Raw genomic sequence first — 17,663 nt, forward strand, 5'->3', positions numbered from 1 at the left:
ATTATTTAATTAATAAATTTTTTCCTGTCCTTTCCGAAAGTGTAGCATTAAGGATTGCTGAAGGCTAAAAATGCCCAATGGTTTACATTCCCAAGTGGACCATTATGGCATTTTATGGCATACAATTTGCTACAATGGTCCACTTGATAGTTATAATTTATTAAAACTTTATTAGGATTTTTTTTTATTTTGAGTTATTACAACCACAGCAGACAAGAACAGGGGACAGAAAAGAAAAAGAGAGAGCGAAAACCTTGAAAATCTTCCTCAACACCTGAAATGAAAACATACAAAGAAAATAAAGTTTTAATTTCAGTGGCAGATCTCACACACGCTGCTCACTGCTGTAAAACTGAAAATGAGGTTTAGTGATTAGAAAACTAAAAAGCTGGAGCCATAAGGTTCTTACCACATTAAGAAACTGTGATTATGAAAGTTTCATGCTGACTTGAGAATTGCTACAACTGACAAACAAAGAATATCTTTACACAACACAGTGACCGACCTCTGACTATATAAAGATCATTTAGAGACATTTCGCTTTTGTATTGAAACCGCAAAATAAATTCTTTGATTTGTATTTAATTTTGTGTTTCATTTTAAAATTTCATTTTACTGAAAGTTCATGAACTTCATGAGATCTGAATCCACTCTGTGTCAGCTGCTTTATGTTCACGCTGAGGTGACCTGTAATGATACATACTCTGCACGATTAAACTTTCTCCTGCACTCTCTCTGTTTATCTGCAGTAACAGAAACAGAACAAATCATCTTTTTTTCCTCTTCCTCAGTTAAAAAAAGACGTCTAGATAGTGTGTGACAGATTTTATGTTGATGATGTTTGAATATTTGTGTCTTCTACGATGATCCTGGTTGTAACTCAAGCTGCTCTGCTGCCACCTGGAGGCTTGAAAGTGTTAAAGCATCAATCTGCAGCTCAGTGAATGTGACATCAGAATAACCAGCACAGCAAAAGAATCCTGAATAAACTGAAATGTTTGCAGTACAGCTGCAGTGCTGATGGGTCGCACTTCACTTCCGCTCAAAGTGAGAGTCCAGATTCAAGTTTGAACAAAACTTGCAAAGAAAAAGTTAAAGCTGTTGTGTTGATATTTGAAGTGCTTTGATTATTTTTGGATAACAAGAGAACATGCGCATCAGCTAAGAAGGAAAAAAGTTCACATTAACTGAGACTGATGACTAACTAAACATAATTAGTTTTATTTTTGAGCAGCTGAAAGTAGCTACAAGCTATGTCCTCTTTCAAAGTTACAGCAATCTACACACAGATCTTCAGGTATCTGTTACAAATTGGTATGAAAGCTTTTGTACAAACAGTTCCGCTGCGTTTATTACCTTTAATTGTTAAACAAGTCAACGGACTTGCTGTAGTAAGAAGTTACCTTTATGAGATTATGCCTTTATCCCAATTCAGGGTCTGCAGCCTTGGAGCATGTGGCCTTCGCGATCTACGTGGGCCATGTCCTCAAAGACCGAGAAGGCCGGAAGTGTGCTTGTGAAATGGGACGGTCTAACCTCCATCCCCAGGTTGCCTAGCAACCATGATACTAACAGCCGGAAACGTTTCATACATCATTGTTTGACAGAAATTAAGGAGAAAATCTTTTGTTCATTTGTTTGTTTGTTTGTTTTTACATGAGCTCTGTGTGATTTGATAAGTATCTGAGGCTGAGACCACAGGACTGTAAAACATGATAGTTGGGCTTCATTTCTGGTGTGGGTGCAGCAGGTCTGACAAGAACTGAGGGATTTGTAAGTGAGAAAAAAGTATCTTGTAAGTAGTGTGTGACTTTAGTGAATGCCCATGGAGATTTGAGGGTGGAGGTGATGTGTTGTTCAGACTGCTGTAAAATGTCAGAAAAGGTCAAATTTGACCCAAACAGAAAGTAAAGGGTTGAGGAAATATTAAATACTGACACTTCAGTAACTACATTTATCAAGTACACCACACTGAAGGACATCTCTGCTGTCCATTAATGTCAAATCAAGTAGTTGCATTAAATTTCAGACATTGCGAGTGATAATTTCAAAAACTACCTCACTTCCTGTGTCACATCGTCACATGAAGTCAGATGTTTCATCTACCCAGTTGTTTATTTGAGCAGTGTTACATTTTTCGGAAAAAAAAAATAAAGCAGAAAGACTGACACAATGTTTGCAGATGTATTAGCAACATTTACCTCAAAACTGTAAGTGTAAAAAAAAAGTCTATTGAGGCCGGTAAACCTTCTACAAACCATAACATTAAAAAATGAGTCAAGCTGAGCCAATGTATTGAGTTAAAAAAAAAAAAACAGTAGGAAACTGCTCAGTGAATAAACATCCACTCAGTGTTAAATTAGATTGAATCAAGTTTTCTTAAAAGTCTAATGAGCCAAATTTTTACTTTTTTTCTAACCAAAAGTAGAAGTAATAGTATGTCTTTTTTTTAGGTGAAATCTGCGAAGTAGCCAACTTTATTTTTTACAATTTCTATAGATGTTTTAAGGCTGTAAAACCGCTCAATACACACTTTATACATGAACATTTTCACACTTTTCTCTCTTGGACTTATTTTTCAAACCTTTGTAGAAAAATAAGTCCAGTATTATAGAATGAAACTAAAGGCACCCGCGGTTGCAAAACGTTTCGTCGACATTGTTGTGTTTGTTGGGGAGAAAACGTGCAGTACAGCACTTCAGAGTCACACTGCTGGTGATCGAAGATTTATGTGAATTAGAACGCACAAGCTGAAAGCATTCTTTACTGTACAGGAGACACGGCACGAGATTTATTGACAATGGTCTACAGCCAATCAGGATGCACAACACAATGCGCTGGACTGCAGGCAGGCCATCTCTGCACCCAGATGCTTCTCCAACAAACTCATGCTGTTGTAATAGCTGCAGTATGTGGTTTTGTGTTGTCCTGCTCAAATACAACAAATACATCCCTGAAATAGACATCGCTTAAAGACGAGCTTATTACTCTAAAACCTTTATAAACCGTTCAACATTCTTAGTTCCTTCCTGCAAGTCTTTTTGTGACAGTTTTTTCTGGCGTCATCTCCCTTCGGATTTATGATCATCATGCGTTGCTGGCGATAAAATCTGCTATGGATAACTTTCAGAGTCAACGAAACGAGGCTGTTTTCCCACCGCGGTTAGAATGTCACGCAGCACCTGGTTTACCTCCATTCTTGCAGGTCAGATCATTTTTGCCTCAGAGGCCCCATCGGAGGAAGTGGGGGACGAGAGCCGGCCTTCTTGTCCTGCTCCGTTGTCTTCGGGAAGAGGTGGACCTTCGGGGCCTTTATTCGTAGGTTGCTACCGCTAAGATTCGCCTAAGACTTGTCGGAGCTGGATTAATCCCAACAACCAACTGTGTTTAACACCCAGGCTGTCACCTGAAAGCATGGATAGCCAAGCCTCATCACGGCAGGAACCCTGTTTTGCTGCGCGGCTTACCGCATAGTGTGGAGCGTTCCTGGCAACTCTACCCCTGTACCGGTGGGTCGCAGTGTTAAATTGATGTTTTTTTTTGTTTTTTTAACCTGTCCCGTTTGGTTCTTTTGCCATCAGAATTATTGTCTAAAGGCACAGAAAGATGCCCAACGGATTTACTTTACCAAATGGACCATCCCAGCCTTGCCGTAATGGTCCATCTGATTCACCTTTTATTGTTTATTTTATTTTCACTTGCTGAATACGGGACAGACTTGACTGGTGGAAAGAAAGGCGAGAAAGAAAGAGGGAAAGAAAAAAACTGAGAAGAGGGACGGGGAAAAAGGGCAAAAAACAAAAACCAACAGAATAAGCAGACAAAAAATACATATATCGATCACCTGGATCACCTGTTGAGAAAGAGAAAAAGAAAGCAAGCAGAAGAAAACGAGAGTAATAAACAAGATCACAATGATATATGGGAATATGACAGTAAATACTAGACATTAAACATTATTGTGCAGCACGTGAGATCGACAGTGCACAGTGTGCTTTGAGGTAGGAGCCAAAAAGGGTGTAGTTTGTGTGTGTGATCACCCGTGTGTGCACCTGTGAGCATGAACGCGCTTGTTTTTAAAAGGTTCCTTCATGTAATGATCTGCTAGAGGGTGTGGGGGGCCACTGCCCCGTCCTCCAGGGCATGACGCAGGTATGGAGGAGATCAAAATTCCAGACATCCAGAGGCCCCCAGAACACAAGAGACCAAGGAAGACCAACAGAGGGGCAGCCGCGCCACTATCCCAGAAAGAGCTGAGGAGAGTCCCAGATGAGGGGTCACTCAGCAGCCGCGGAGGAGAAGCCAGGGGGGTTGCAGTGACGTGCCCGTGAGCTCCGCCGGCAGCCAGCTGTGCCTGAGTGACCGAGCCCCGGGCCGAGAGGCCGCGGGCACCCCACCCCAAAGTGGCCCGAGCGAGCCCCAGGCTCCAGGCCCCGATAAGCAGCCACCAAGGAGTGAGCCGGTGGGTACCTGGGCGCCCACCCCTGGACACAAAGAACCACCAACGCACCGATGTCTGAGGGCGTCCGCCACCGGCAGGGGAAGTGGTGGGGGGAGATAGGCCTCCAAGCCTTGGAGGGCCTGAGATGTCCCCAGAGAGGTGGCGTCTGATACCCAACCTGACATATAGACACAGACAAACAGGCACACACAGATACAAACATCTATTCCCACCCTCATGCTCACATATACAATTACTCAGCACTCACCCAACGTGGAGACAAACATAGAGAGACACTGTACACACAATCACACTCCCCAAGCGTACTCTAAGCCCCGGGTCTAGGTACCCTTGCCCCTGGAGGGGGAAACTGCGCCCAGACCCAGGTGGTGTTACCCTTTTCCCTGCGGTGGGGAGAAGCAGACCGCCCCGACTCCGCAGCAGCAGGGAGGCCCCACATTCCAGACCCCAGTCGGACGGCCAATTCCTCCTCCTAGCCCCCCCGTGTTAAATTGATGTTAATTAATCCCCGCTCAATCGCCAACAAGTCTTATATTTTGAATGACTTGTTCTGTATTTTTACTTCTGTTCTGTATATTTGTGTTTCCCCTTTTAGGCCAGACAACCATCACAGCTGAGTCTGGGCAGGACATCTCGCTGCCATGTCAAGTTCCAGCTAATAATGAGCAGGTCTTGGCTGTGCAGTGGAGCAGAGCTGACCTGAAGCAAGAATATGTCATTTTGTACAGAGATGAGGTTTTTGTTCCAGACAACCAGCATCCATCTTTTAAGAACCGGGTGGATCTGCAGAGCAGACAGATGAAGGATGGAGACGTGTCTTTGAATCTGAAGAATGTGACGATTAATGACACTGGAACATACGAGTGTCGCATCTTCAGGAAAGGCACAAAGCACAGGATTAGTACCATCACCCTGAGTGTTGTTCCTCCAGGTGAGTCAGTAGAGGGTAGTTTTGTGATAAAAAGTTTTGATAGAAACATCAGGTCTTTATTTATTTGGTGCTTGTCTCCTTTTGCAATCCACAATCTCAAAATATCAACTCAAAGCTTGTGAACACATTTATGAAAGATAAACAGATGGTGTTGATTGATGCTGAGCATCAGTCTTTAATGCCACTGACTTTCTGAGACATTGATTGCTGTTTGATGTTTATTAAATTGTTTTTATGGTGAATCCTCTTTTACTTCAGAAAGGGATTTTATAATACACATTAGTAGTATAAGGCATGACCTGCCTGACAGCTGACATCTCACATCTAATCTGCAGGTCCACCACAAGGACACACAGCAGACAGAGAGGAGGAGGGTGGAGTCAGCAGAGGACACTTTGGACTGGCAGCTGCTGTTGTTGTTGCTTATCTAATCATCATTGCTGTGATGGCTGCTGTTTTGATCTCCCGTTAATTGATATACTATGTGGGTGAATGAGGCATGTTGTAAAGTGCTTTGAGTGCTCCAGGAGAGTAGAAAAGTGCTATATAAGAATAAGTCCATTTACCATCATTTACACCAGCAGCACCACCAGCACTGGACTCCCTGTCAGAGCGGTGAATGTTGTCCAGGATAAAGACAATGTTGGATAATACCTCCCACCAATGTTCCCTCAATTGCGCACTGCTGGCACGGTCTCTGCACACAAAAAATCTGCGTTGCGCACAAAAAAATCTAACCTGAATTGAAATTAAAATTAAAACTTTAACAATTCTGTTTTGCAGTGTTAGTCAGTAAGTGACTGGCTGCACCCGTATGGGATTAGAACGATGCCACCTTATCCCATAATCCAGCCAATCACGCGATTCACATTCATATATATGCAGCCAATCAACGTCGTTGACAGGCTATGACAGCGTCCTTATGTGCCTACACCGGTGTTTTAGCTAGCAAAGCAGCGTGGCTGATGAGGAGTGAAGCCACGTTAATGACAACGTGTACAACCATTGGAGATCTGAGCAGGACAGACGGAACAATTGACGGAAAAAGTGTGAACTTTGTGAACCAGTTTTTAAATTGTGTTGATAGGCCACGTAAAACCAGAGTTATGATAAAAAATATCTGCAATGTTTGGTTTTCTTCCTGAATACGATCGTTGTTTATATTTACTGCTGGAAGAAACGGTAAAAACGGCATTTTATAAGGAAACCGCTCGAAGCGCTCTCCGCCTGTGAGCAAAAACGAAACCAAAAAACCCCACCCTTTCCTATTGATTGAAAAATGTACAAGGAACCAATCAAAAAATGATAAGACAACATGGCATTTAGATGTTAAGAAACGGGAGGAAGTTTTTGGAGTGACGGCGGTGTTTTGAGATGTGAGAGATTTGAGACATTTAGCGCAAATCTTGTGTACTTAGTGTGTAGTGTAATCAATAGTTTTGTTGTGTGTGTCAGAACAATGAGGCGGCTGCTGAATGTTACAGGTGTTACAGGAGTGATACATCTCCTGTTGTCAGGCCTGCAGGTAAATGGTAAATGGTAAATGGCCTGTATTTATATAGCGCCTTTCTAGTCCCTAGGGACCCCAAAGCGCTTTACATATCCAGTCATTCACCCATTCACACACACATTCACACACTGGTGATGGCAAGCTACGTTGTAGCCACAGCCACCCTGGGGCGCACTGACAGAGGTATCAGGCTGTTGTTCTCCTTTATCTCATAGTGGACAGAAATTATTTTTTGGAGTGGCACAAATAATTTGTGTGGCATCAAATTTGATGCAGAACAGCTGATTGTTCTGTAAATATTTTGAAATGTTTTTTTTAAAAAACCCGCCTTGGCTGCATTTTTAGGTAAACAGCTGCAAAAAACTTTGTTTTTTGCAAAACTCTATTTTTTTTTTGAAGAAGTAACTATATAATTAATTGCCCAACATTGGTCATTATATACTGTATTTTGCAGACAAGAGAGTTACAGGACTCTCTCCCAGACCACAGACTCATACTCATAATACAAGTCAGAGTTTTATATTAAATTAATTAATTAATTAAAAATAAAGTTGTGTTTTCAAAATTGGAGTTCAAGTTATTTTTACTTCCAATAGTGTTAACATACTACACAGGTCATGAACAAGATTTTTTTCATTTTCATTGTAAGTGGGCTAAAGCACTTAATTAAAAATAGTCTAACATAAATGTAAATGCTGTAAATTGATTATTTTAATAAACCACAGTGCACACGTCTGCTGTTGCTCACAGTGGTCCAACGGACCGCTCAGGGAGTTTGTGTGTTCGCACAGACACATGAAAAATTAGAGGGAACATTGCCTCCCACCCACTCCATGACATGCTGGTCAGTCAGAGGAGGACGTTCAGTGAGACACTGAGATTACCACAAAGCACCACTGAACGACACAGGAATCATTCGTGCCTGTGGCCATCTCCTTGTACAACTCATCCACTTAACACACTGTTTACTGCTATAGCTATATCCTTTTTGCACATGCTCTTCTTTTTCATTCAGCTATTTATCTTTGTTTTTTTCTTTTTTCCTGCCTGTCCTGTTTGGTTCTTTTGCCATCAGAATTATTGTCTAAAGGCCAAGAGAGATGCCCAATGGATTTACTTTACCAAACGGACCATGCCGGCCTTGCCATATTGGTCTATTTGATTGACTTTTGTTTTTATTGTTTATTTTATTTTATTTTCACTTGCTCCACACGGGACAGACATGACTGGGGGAAAGAAAAGTGAGAAAGAAAGAGAGGCAAGGAAAGAAAAACAGCGGGAAAGAGGGATGGCGATAAAGGGCAAAAAACAAAAACCAACAAAACATGATGAAGGGCAAAAAAACAAAACAAAAAAACAAAACAAACAGACAAAAAATACATATATCAATCACCTGAATAACCTGTTGAGAAAGAAAAACGAGAAAACAAGCAAAAAAAGAGAGCAATATAATAAGAAAACATCATTGCGATAATCTATGTAAATATAACAGTAAATATTGAATATTATTGTGCAGCAGCTAGGATCGACAGTGCACAGTGTGCTTTGAGGTAGGAGCCAAAAAGGGTGTAGTTTGTGTGTGTGATCACCCGTGTGTACACCTGTGAGCGTGAGTGTGCTTGTATTCAAAAGGTTCCTTCATGTAATGATCTGCTAGAGGGTGTGGGGAGCCACAGCCCCGTCCTCCAGGGCATGAAGCAGGTATGGAGGAGATCAAGACTCCAGACATCCAGAGATCCTCAGAGCACAAGAGACCAAGGAAGACCAATGTAGGGGCAACCGTGCCACTCTCCTGGAAAGAGCTGAGGAGAGCCCCAGATGAGGCGTCACTCAGCAGCCGCGGAGCAGAAGCTGTAGCTGCCCACTTGGAATTACCACTCATAACGCAGAGAGGTTCAACTGATGCAACTTTATTCTCTCCTCTTTAAACCACTGACAATATTCAATTCAATTCAATTCAATTTTATTTATATAGCGCCAAATCACAACAAAAGTCGCCTCAAGGCGCTTTACATTGTACAGTAGATCGCACAATAAGCATGTATTTTACCAGCATGTCTCGTGTCCGACGAGGGGGGACCGAATTTTGGATCACTGCTACACACCATACAAGCAGGGCTACAAAGCCGTCTCACACCCGGCTTTTGGGAAGTCTGACCACAATGCCATCTTCCTCATCCCCCAGTATAAACAAAACATACGGAGGGAAGAAGTAACCACAAGGGAGGTGAAACGGTGGTCTGCCCAATCAGAAGCTACGCTACAGGACGCACTCGACGACGTCGACTGGGACATGTTCAGAGCATGCGCAGTCAACATCAACGAGTTTACGGAAGTAGCAGTAAGCTTCGTCAACATGCTAGCGGAGGAGATTATCCCCACTGCGAGAGTCACCACATTCCCTAACCAGAAACCGTGGATGGACAGATCGATCCGCGCTGCAGTAAACGCCAGGACCGCCACCTACAACGCGGGTCTCGCCACTGGCGATATGAGCGCCTACAAAGCGGCATCATACGGCGTGCGGCGCGCGATGAGAGATGCCAAACGCCGGTACCGGGAGCGTGTGGAGTCCCGCTTCCACCAGGGCGACACACGGAGTATGTGGCACGGACTACGCACCATTACGGACTACAAACCCAGGGACACTGCGCCGATCAACGCCGACTCTGCATTCACCAATGAGCTGAACCAGTTCTACGCCCGTTTCGAGGTTAGCCAGGCGGCTAATGCCATCTACCGCTGGACTACCGAGGACAATGACGTCATCAACGAGAGACCGGTGACCAGCTTCGCGGAGCATGACGTCCGAGCGGCATTGAGGAGAGTGAACACAAGGAAAGCGGCGGGGCCAGACGGCATCACCGGCCGTCTGCTGCGCTGCTGTGCTGACCAGCTAGCAGGTGTGTTCACTTACATCTTCAACGAGTCCCTGGCGAAGTCTGTGGTCCCCACATGCTTCAAAAGATCCACCATCATCCCGGTGCCCAAGAACAGCAAACCCTCATCCCTGAACGATTACCGGCCAGTTGCGCTGACCTCGGTAGTCATGAAGGTGTTTGAGAGGCTGCTGAAGAACATCATCTCCTCCTCCATCCCAGACTCCACAGATCCGCTCCAGTTCGCCTACCGACCCAACAGATCCACTGAAGACGCCATCGCCCATGTCCTGCACACCACCCTCAGCCACGTGGACAAGAAACAGGGTAACTATGTGAGAATGCTGTTTGTTGATTACAGTTCAGCGTTTAACACAATAGTGCCCAGCAGACTGTTCACAAAGCTGAGGGACCTGGGACTCAACAGCCGTCTGTGTGCATGGGTGTTGGACTTCCTCACCGGCAGAACTCAGGTGGTGAGGGTGGGTGGGTGTGTCTCCGACAGCATCACCATCAACACAGGAGCACCACAGGGGTGTGTCCTCTCGCCACTGCTCTACTCCCTCTACACTTCGGACTGTGTGGCCACCCACGGCTCCAACACCATTGTGAAGTTTGCTGACGACACAGTGGTGTTGGGTGCCATCTCCAACAGCGATGAGGCGGCCTACATGGACGAAGTGAAGAATTTGGCATCATGGTGCCAGGACAACCACCTCCAGCTGAACGTCAGCAAGACCAAGGAGCTGGTGGTGGACTTCAGAAGGAGTCAGCACAGAGACTACAAACCCATTTTCATCAATGGAGCTCCAGTGGAGAGGGTGCAGTCCTTCAAATATCTTGGTGTCCACATCTCCTCAGACCTGACATGGGCTGCCCACATTCAGGTCCAGACCAAGAAGGCTAGGCAGCGCCTGTATCACCTCCGACAACTAAGGAAGTTCAGGGTCTCTCCAAAGATCCTCAGGATCTTCTATACAGGCGCTGTGGAGAGTATCCTCACACAGAACATGACAGCGTGGTTCGGGAACAGCTGTGTGAAGGACCAAAAAGCTCTCCAGAGAGTGATCCGTACAGCAGAACGCTGCTGCAGGATTGCTCTCCCCCCACTTCAGGACACCTACACCAGGAGATGCCGGACTAGAGCAACGCAGATACTGAAGGACCCGTCCCATCCTGGCAACAAACTGTTCCAACTTCTACAATCTGGTAGAAGGTTCCGCATCATCCGGGCAAGGACAGAGAGACTCAAGAAGAGCTTTTATCCTCAAGCCATCCGGGCCCTAAACCAACCCCCCCCCCCCCCCCCCCCCCCCCCCCCCCCCCCCCCACACACACACACACACACACGCCATCTCACATCATCTATAATTGACTGAGACTCTCCTCCAGACACTCAATTCCTTTAACTTCCTTTAACTTTAAATATGTTTATATTGTCCATTCTGTAAAATAGTCAGATGTCTATTCATATTAATGTACAGAATTCACTTGCTGCTGCTTCTACTGCACATTCACCCAATGTATATACTATATATATATTTATAATGTTATCCCTCTACCCCCCCCCCCCCCCCCCATGTTTTTGCACATGTCGAGGAGCGTGTCAGGATACATTTCACTGTGTGTTATACTTGTATAACTATGCATGTGACAAGTAAAGAACCTTGAACCTTGAACCTTGAATAATAAATACAGAGAAAAACCCAACAATCATATGACCCCCTATGAGCAAGCACTTTGGTGACAGTGGGAAGGAAAAACTCCCTTTTAACAGGAAGAAACCTCCGGCAGAACCAGGCTCAGGGAGGGGCGGGGCCATCTGCTGCGACCGGTTGGGGTGAAAGAAGGAAAACAGGATAAAGACATGCTGTGGAAGAGAGACAGAGATTAATAACAGATATGATTCGATGCAGAGAGGTCTATTAACACATAGTGAGTGAGAAAGGTGACTGGAAAGGAAAAACAATGCATCATGGGAATGCCCGGCAGCCTACGTCTATTGCAGCATAACTAAGGGAGGATTCAGGGTCACCTGGTCCAGCCCTAACTATATGCTTTAGCAAAAAGGAAAGTTTGAAGCCTAATCTTGAAAGTAGAGATAGTGTCTGTCTCCTGAATCCAAACTGGAAGCTGGTTCCAAAGAAGAGGGGCCTGAAAACTGAAGGCTCTGCCTCCCATTCTACTTTTAAATACTCTAGGAACAACAAGTAAGCCTGCAGAGCGAGAGCGAAGTGCTCTAATAGGGTGATATGGCACTACAAGGTCATTAAGATAAGATGGAGCCTGATTATTTAAGACCTTGTATGTGAGGAGCAGGATTTTGAATTCAATTCTGGATTTAACAGGAAGCCAATGAAGGGAAGCCAAAACAGGAGAAATATGCTCTCTCTTTCTAGTCCCTGTCAGGACTCTTGCTGCAGCATTTTGGATTAACTGAAGACTTTTCAGTGAGTTTTTAGGACATCCTGATAATAAAGAATTACAGTAGTCCAGCCTGGAAGTAATAAATGCATGAACTAGTTTTTCAGCGTCACTCTGAGACAGGATATTTCTAATTTTAGAGATGTTGGCAAATGGAAGAAAGCAGTCTTACATATTTGTTTAATATGTGCGTTGAAGGACATGTTCTGGTCAAAAATGACTCCAAGGTTCCTCCCAGTATTACTGGAGGCCAAGGTGATGCCATCCAGAGTAAGAATCTGGTTAGATACCATATTTCTAAGATTTTCAGGGCCGAGTACAATAACCTCAGTTTTATCTGAATTAAGAAGCAGAAAGTTAGCGGCCATCCAGGTCTTTATGTCTTTAAGACATTCCTGCAGTTTAACTAATTGATGTGTGTTACCTGGCTTCATGGAAAGATAGAGCTGTGTGTCATATGCATAGTAGTGAAAATTTATGCTGTGTCTTCTAATGATGCTGCCTAGGGGAACCATGCATAATGTAAATAGAATTGGTCCTAGCACCGAACCCTGTGGAACACCATAATTGACCTTAGTGGGTGAAGAGGACTCTCCATTTACATGTACAAATTGGAGTCTATTAGATAGATATGATACAAACCACTGCAGCACAGTACCTGTAATACCTACAGCATAGCATGTTCTAATCGCTCTAATAGGATATTATGGTCAACAGTATTGAACACTGCACTAAGGTCTAGCAGGACAAGCACAGAGATGAGTCCACTGTCAGAGGCCATAAGAAGATCATTTGTAACCTTCACTAAAGCTGTTTCTGTGCTGTGATGAGCTCTGAAACCTGACTGAAACTCTTCAAATAAGCCATTCCTCTGCAGATGGTCTGTTAGCTGTTTGACAACTACTCTTTCAAGGATTTTTGATATAAAAGTAAGGTTGGAGATTGGCCTATAATTAGCTAAGACTGCTGGGTCTAGAGATGGCTTTTTAAGTAAAGGTTAAACTACAGCCAGCTTGAAGGCCTGTGGTACATAGCCGATTATTAGAGATAGGTTGATCATATTTAAGATTGAAGAATTAATTAATGGCAGGACTTCTTTGAGCAGTTTTGTAGGAATGGGGTCTAAAAGACACGTTGATGGTTTGGAGGAAGTAATTACTGAAGTTAACTCAGAAAGATCAATTGGAGAAAAAGAGTCTAACTTAACATTGATGGTACTAAAAGTAGCTGTAGATAATATTACATCTGTGGGATGATTATTGGTAATTTTTTATCTAATGATAACAATTTTATTTGTGAAGAAGTTCATGAAGTCATTACTAGTTAACGTTAAAGGGATTGTTGGCTCAGTAGAGCTCTGACTTTTTGTCAGCGTGGCTACAGTGCTGAAGAGAAACCTGGGGTTGTTCTTATTTTCTTCAATCAGTGACGAATAGTAAGATGTTCTGGCTTTGCGGAGGACTTTCTTATAAAGCAGCAAACTATTTCTCCAGGTTAAATGATGATCCTCTAAATTTGTGACACGCCATTTAGAATAGAATAGAAAAGAATTCAACTTTATTGTCATTGCACATGTCACAGGTACAAGGCAACGAAATGCAGTTTGCATCCATCCAGAAGTGCTTTAGCCATGATATAGATATATTACAATATATATTAGCAATAATATAGATATGTAAGTATATTACAGAAATGGGTCTATTATGGTATGTTATAATGTATATGGTATGAAGTATGTTATGAATATTCTATAACTATAAGCTATGTACAGGCTATTAACAGGATATAAATATGAAATAAAAAACTATACAGAAATATGAGATATACAGTTATACAGAAATGTGAACTATGCAAGTTATGAACAGTTGTAGGATTAAAAATTATTGTATGTACAGAATGATTATTTACACAGAACTATACAGTAGTGCAGTTAAGATAAGTGAGATATGTGGATAATTTCTACAGAGGCTATATAAAGTGCTAGTGGTTGTGAGTGGTGGTTCAGTCCATGTTATTATTGTGTGTTTGAGGGTACGGTTGTCCATTGTGTGTGTGTGTGTGTAGGTGGTTGTGGGTGTGTGTATGTTCAGTCCATGAGTTTAACGTGGGTCAGATGTCAGGAGGCAGAGTTCAGGAGTCTGACAGCTGTAGGAAAGAAGCTGTTCCGGTACCTGGTGGTCTTAGTCCGGAGGCTCCTGTAGCGCCTCCCAGAGGGCAGGAGGGTGAAGAGTCCATGTGATGGGTGACTGGGGTCTCTGATGATTTTCCCAGCCCTTTTCAGACACCGCTTCCTGTAGATGTCCTTTATGGCAGGAAGTGGTGCTCCGGCGATGCGTTGGGCAGTTTTCACGACCCTCTGCAACGCCTTCCGGTCCGAGGCAGAGCAGTTCCCGTACCAGACTGTTATACAGTTGGTCAGGATGCTCTCGATGGTGCAGCGATAGAAGTTCACCAGGATGTCTGAGGACAGGTGGTTCTTCCTCAGAGTCCTCAAGAAGAAGAGGCGCTGGTGAGCCTTCTTGACCAGCTTGGAGCAGTTGGTCGTCCAGATGAGATCCTCGGAGATGTGGACTCCCAGGAACTTGAAGCTGCTCACACGCTCCACAGCCGTCCCCTTAATGTGGATGGGTGGATGTGGGTCAGCATTCCTCCTGTAGTCCACGATGAGCTCCTTGGTCTTCTCGGTGTTAAGCAGCAGGTTGTTTGTGTCGCACCACTCAGCCAGACGATCCATCTCCTCCCTGTAGGCGGTCTCGTCGTTGTCACTGATGAGGCCAATCACCGTGGTGTCATCTGCAAACTTAATGATGGTGTTGGAACCATCAGCAGGTCTGCAGTCGTGGGTGAAGAGGGAGTAGAGGAAAGGGCTCATCACACAGCCTTGTGGTACACCGGTGTTCATTGTGATTGTAGATGAGCAGCGGTTATCCAGTCGGACATGTTGGGGGCGGTTGGTCAGGAAGTCCAGTAACCATTTGCAGATGAGGGAACTGATGCCCAGGTCTGTCAGTTTCCTGATGAGTTGTGAGGGGTGGATTGTATTGAACGCTGAACTGAAGTCTATAAACAGCATTCTGGCGTAGGTGTTGTTGTTGTCCAGGTGTGAGAGGACAGAGTGCAGTGCGATGGAGACTGCATCCTCTGTCCTCTCCAGCTTACAAGTTATCTGCTTTAGGCTACGTGTTTGAGAATTATACCACGGAGTCAGGTAATTCTGATTTGAGACCTTAGTTTTCACAGGAGCTACAGTATCCAGAGTCGTACGTAGTGAGGAGGTAAAATTTTTAACAAGATAATCGACCTCTGTTGGAGTAGCGTTCAGGTAGCTGCTCTGCTCTATGTTGGTACAGGGCATTGATGATGATAACAGTGGGTGATATGGCACCATGAAAACTGTAAAGATGCACAAAGAAATGCCATTATAACATTTAAGTAGAAAGTGCAGAAATGTTCACATTTTACTATATAGAAAATTATTTTGATCAACTCAAATAGTGACACTGACATAAATCAATAGTTTTTAAACAATTTACGTTACAGCATTTAATAAAATGAATTAACGACAACATTTCCGTCTCTTAAATACGTAAACAATCATTTGCAATCATTAAACCAACCTCTTTCTGCTTCCAAGGGTGCTAATCATGCTGAACCAGCTAGCAACCTCCTCCATGCATGTCCATAGCCAGTCTTTAAACACCACAAACAAATGACATGCATATACAAAAAAAAAAAAAAAAAACCCGAATTCAACCACATTGTGTAAACTTTCAAAGTTATAGCATGTGACAGGTAAATAAAATATATAGTTTTGCATGAGTATTTTCAAAAAATAAAGGTTTTTACTCACTCTGAAGCAACGTGTTTGTGTCGTTTCACTGAGAACAGAACAGGAAGTCTGACACAATATAAGAGGAAGTGCTAAGGTACTCTTCAAAATAAAAACGCAAAGTAAAGTGGCTTTGCCAGCATTTAGAGAAGCCAGGGGGGGTTGCAGTAACGTGCCCGTGAGCTCCGCCGGCAGCCAGCTGTGCCAGAGTGACCGAGCCCCAGGCCGAGAGGCCGAGGGCATCCCACCCCCCGAAGGGGCCTGAGCGAGCCCCAGGTTCCAGGCCCCGACAAGCAGCCACCAGGAGTGAGCCTGGACGCCCATCCCCGGACACCAAGAACCACCAATGCACCGATGTCTGAGGGCGTCTGCCACTGGCAGGGGGAGTGGTGGGGGGAGATAGGCCTCCAAGCCTTGGAGGGCCTGAGATGTCCCCAGAGAGGTGGCGTCTGATACCCAACCTGACATATAGACACAGACATACAGGCACACACAGATACAAACATCCATTCCCACCCTCATGCTCTCATATGCAATTACTCAGCACTCACCCAACAGACAGACATAAATAGACATGTACACACAATCACACTCCCCAAGCGTACTCAATACCCCAGGCCTAGGTACCCGTGCCCGAAGAGGGGGAAACTGCACCCAGACCCAGGTGGTGTTACCCCCTTCCCTGGGGTGGAGAGAAGCAGACCGCCCCGACTCCGCAGCAGCAGGGAGGCCCCACATTCCAGACCCCGATCGGACGGCCAACTCCTCCCAGCCCCCCCGCTCCAGCAGGCAACACAGAATGGGGGGTTTTATTCAGTTATTTATCAATATGTTACTTATATGTGTGTATATGTATAGGCATGTATGTATGTATTGTATATATTGTGCTATTTCTTACTCACTAGTGTATTGTCTGTCGTTGTTACTGTTTGTACTGGAGCACTGTAACCAAAATAATTTCTCCTCGGGATCAATAAAGTATTCTGATTCTGATTCAGCTATAACAGTGGAGCAGATAACTTTATATTTCCTGTATATTGTTCACATTGCATGCAGGCACCAAATCAAAACTGGAACATTTTTGTGTTTCCTATGCACAAGCTGGTTTCCATTTTAGAAAATACCAGTGGCTGATAGGATTAGAAAAAAATATGAAAAGAAGGCTTCCAAAGAAGAAACATGTTAGACTTGTCAAAGCTCTGCTATGGAAGCTGTTAAGGTTCAAAAATATAGGGAAGGAAACACAGGAGGAATGCAAGTAACCACACTGGTCCAAAGGGTAAAGACGATGATTTTAATGAAATGACACGCGTGGGAGAATGAGCGGACTCCGTAAGCAGACAGCCCCACAATCTCATCCTCCTAACATCAAAATACAGTTTTATATGCATCAGAGTATATTTAGTGACGCCCCCTCATTGCGTCATCACATACATCAGCTTCAAAACCACAAATGTTCTATTTGACAACTTAAGGCACAATTAAAAGTACACTGGCTTCCATCTTCTCCCCGGTGGTTTCCCGTAAGCCAGCTCAGCTCTCGCATCGTGCATCTACTGCTTCATCAGTCAACTCTCACCTACACCCTAACAGTGTGTGTGTGTATGTGTGTCTGTGCGTACACGTGC

The sequence above is a fragment of the Oreochromis niloticus genome, linkage group LG16 (assembly GCF_001858045.2).
Source record: "Oreochromis niloticus isolate F11D_XX linkage group LG16, O_niloticus_UMD_NMBU, whole genome shotgun sequence".
In the NCBI taxonomy this organism is placed as follows: Eukaryota; Metazoa; Chordata; class Actinopteri; order Cichliformes; family Cichlidae; genus Oreochromis; species Oreochromis niloticus.